Source organism: Bison bison, unplaced genomic scaffold (assembly GCF_000754665.1).
Source record: "Bison bison bison isolate TAMUID 2011002044 unplaced genomic scaffold, Bison_UMD1.0 scf7180017864108, whole genome shotgun sequence".
Taxonomy (NCBI): Eukaryota; Metazoa; Chordata; class Mammalia; order Artiodactyla; family Bovidae; genus Bison; species Bison bison.
In genome coordinates, this window is record NW_011494680.1 from 8,426,728 (window position 1) to 8,430,771 (window position 4,044).

Here is a 4,044-nt window from a genome sequence, read left to right on the forward strand (position 1 = left end):
CCTAGACACCATCCAGGAGCACACACATACACCACCCACCACACGCACACATACAACATGCACACACACGCACACCACCTCCTGACACACACGCTACCCACACACAGTCACACCCACACACCACCCAGGCACACACACACATACACCACCCACACCACACACACATCACCCCCACACACACACCACACACGCATATACACACCACACACACCATCTGTACCACGCCCCCCCACGCCCACCGTAAACACACACCACACACATCACACACTCCACAAGCACTCCACAAACACTACACACCAAAATACCACACCCCCACACACACACAACCCATACACCATCTGTACCACACACACAGTACATTCACACACATACACCCCACCATCCTACACACATGACATCTTAGATGCAGCACATGCAACCCTTCTCCTTAGGTTCACACCAGACGGACTCTCTGGAGTCCCGCTTACATTTCTGAAGCTCCACTTCCCCTCAGTCAGTTTCTGTTGTATGTTCTGTCACCTGCAGTCTGAAAAGTCCTGAATAACCAATTGTTTTTAGAGAAAATTGTTTTTCTGAGTTTGCCTGCCCAGTATTCTTCCAGGGTAGACATCTTAAGTTGTGTGTTTAGTAAACACTTTCATTTCCACCAGTAAAATTTGCATTGACAAGCCAAGGGGCATAAACTTAAATTACAGGAATTATAATTGAGAGTATATTTCCTTGGCATTAACAATAAATAGATTTTTTTGTTTTGATGAATATGATTTTTATTTATGCATTTTAGGTGTTATGCCTAGATAAAAAGATAAGCATATAGCCATTCATGCAAAATACTAAGAGAAATACTTGGGTATTTTTAATGAGAAAAATGACTCATTAAAGACAAGAGACAAATTGTCTCACCCCTATCAAGTTTCTTTCAGTGTAAAATTTTAAGGCATTTCAAGTTTTCTTTTAAGAAGTAATTACTTTAACATGCGTTTAGAATGGACAGCATGCAGTCAGTTCATTGCTGATGTCCTTCTTGTAGTGCTCTTCTATCACTCAGATCATCTTCCTGGACATCAGTATTTTGCATAAAGCTCCTCCAGAGCCAGATGGTGACTGCGTAAAGTCCCCTGGGTACCATCTGATGAAATGTGATGCAGGAGAGGCAGACTGGAAGGAGGCAGAGATTTTTGATTGCTGTGACACATGTTTTCAAATTAAAAAAAAATATGTAAGACCAGGTAAACACAGTTGACCCATTCTAGGGTCTTGGAAAGGGCCAAAATGAGTGTGAAACCCTAAAGCATAACTTCATTAACTTCAGCTAAATTCACCTCCGGGCAACACTGAAAAACTTTTTTGGCTGCACTGGGTCTCCGTTGCTATGCGCGGGCTTGCTCGAGTTGGCGGGGCTGGCTACTCTGTTGCCGCGCGAGGGCTTCTCGCTGTGGCGGCTTCTCTTAACGGCGGAGCACAGGCTCTAGGGCCTTGCGAGCTCCAGTAGTCGTGGCATGAGGGCTCAGTAGCTGTGGTTCCTGGGCTTAGTTGCCCTGTAGCAGGTGGGATCTTCCTGGGCCCGGGATTGAACCTGAGTCTTCTGCATTGGCAGGTGAATTCCCATCCACTGTACCACCAGGGAAGTCCAACACTGAACATTTGACTGAGTCGGGCTAGATCTCTGTTCTATCCCACTAGTTAGAAAAAGGAGACAGACTTCTTAGTTGAAGGTCTCTTGTAGAATCCTTGGGAGAAATACCATTTATACTTCTAGGATAAATACAATAATGTAAGTAATTTCCTGGCTATTTGTCATGCCTTTGGTCACTCCCTGAGGCTAAAATTCTACAGATACCACCTTGATTCCATCAGGTCCATGGGTTGAAGCTGGGAGATTACTTCCTGTTTGGCAGTTATAAAAGGTGAACCCAGTACCCCTAAGTGTACCTGGGAGCATGAGGTTTCTAAAGCCTTCCTGAATACTCAAGGGGCAGATCAGACCTCTTGGGGATTCTCTAGGGCCCCTTTCTCATCCTCCACCAACCTACTTATTCATCTTATAATGTAAGATTATAATGTATAGGCCCACCTGAGCTTTCACATTAACCTGATCCTGTTGACAAGAGCAGGGCCTTCCAGTGCAATACACTACCTAGAGGTGCAATAGTGTCCTAGCATTGAAAAAGAAACCACTTGAAACATTGTCGCCCTAAATCAAGCTGACATCTCCACCTCTGCATTTCGTGACAAGATCCCTTCAATAAATCTTACCTTAATATTTAATAATTACTTATGAAATGTGGGAAATGTTTTGCTTAGTTGTGTACTAGCAAATTAATCAAAATACCCTTGATTATTCCATCCAGGATAAATTTTTTAACACTTAAAACCACCTGGTCACAAGAAATATTAAAAATATCAGCTTTAAAAAACATTGTGTTAGTTTCAGGTACACAGCAAAGTGATTCATATATATATGCCTAATTTTTCAGATTCATTTCCATTATAGATCATTATATGATATTGAATATAGTTCCCTGTGCTATACAGTAAATCCTTGTTATTTATCTGTTTTACAGTAGTGTACATCTGTTCGTCCCAAACTCCCAATTTGGCCCTCTTCCCCTTGGTAACCGCTGGTTCATCTACTGTCTGTGGGTCTGTTTACATTTCGCACAAACCTTTGTTTGTATTATGTTTTAGATTTCACGTGTGAGTGACAGCACATAATCTTAGCCTTTCTCTGTTTGACTTCGTATGATAATCTCTATGTGCATCCAAGTTGTTGCAAATGGCATTATTTCATTCTTTGCTATGACTGAGAAGTGTTCCATTGTGTATATGTACCACATCTACTTTATCCGTTACTCTCTTGATGGGCACTTAGGTTGCTTCCATGTCTGGCTATCGTAGAATAGCACTGCAGTGAACACTGGGGTGAATGTACCTTTTAGAATTAGACTTCTTATCTTTTCTGGATATGTGCCCAGGAATGGGGTTTCTGGTAGCTCAATTCAAAATATCAGGTTTTAATTTATGTACATTTTTTTCCAGGGCCACATTATCAGTAATGGACAATCAGTAAACTAAACTTTCAAGCTAATAAATATATTAAATGAGGATAAGATTCTGAAAAAGACGTGGAATGTAAAGGTATTTTGGGAGGGGAGCAATATGGACTGATGTCAGATTTCTGATGATTTCTGAAAAATCTTGCTTCAGTATTTTAAATAGATGATGACCCTGGTGCTAGAATTCCACTGGTGCCTTGGAAAGTTAGATAAAGAGTTTCATTCACAACCTTTTTTTGTTGATTAGTTCAGCTAATCTTTTTTTAAAAAAATAATTTTTATTGGAATATAGTTGATTTACAATTTGTATTGGTTTCAGGTGTATAGCAAAGTGATTCAGTTATACTTGTTTTTATTCACAAATTTAAAATTTCCCAATACACTGGAGGTCACACACATCTTTTACAACTATTTATTTTTTTCTTTTTCTGTTTTATTTATTTATTTATTATTTATTTTCTTTTTCTGTTTTAAATTATGGAAGTATGGTAACACGCTGACAGGAGATTCAGAAAATACATAGAACAAAGTTACATATAGCTTCACTATATATTGTAGTTATTCTTTGCAACTATTTAAATTTAAGATGAAAATGTTTGGATGGCCATGTATCGATGTATAAGAGTGGAAGGCAGCTTTTCACAATTCCTGAAAGGAGTGGGTGCTGTCATCACTTTGTAGATGAAGTCACAGTATTAATGAAAGGAAACATCCCTGGATATTTGGTTTAACCGAAACCTACAGAAGCTCAGCCTGCAGAACTGAAAATAGAAGTGAGCCTGCCATGGCGCTGCCACTGCGGAGGCGCTATTTACAGTCAGGAAAAGTGAAGCTCACGGCCACACAAAAGGCCTCCCCAATTGATTGTGTTCTGCTGACTTCCTCACATTGTGGGCCACCAGGATCTGCTGGCAAGAGAAGGGGTGAGTCAGGCCCCAGGGCTGACTCCAGAGCCCAGATAAGGCATCTGGAAATCTCTGGGAGCCCC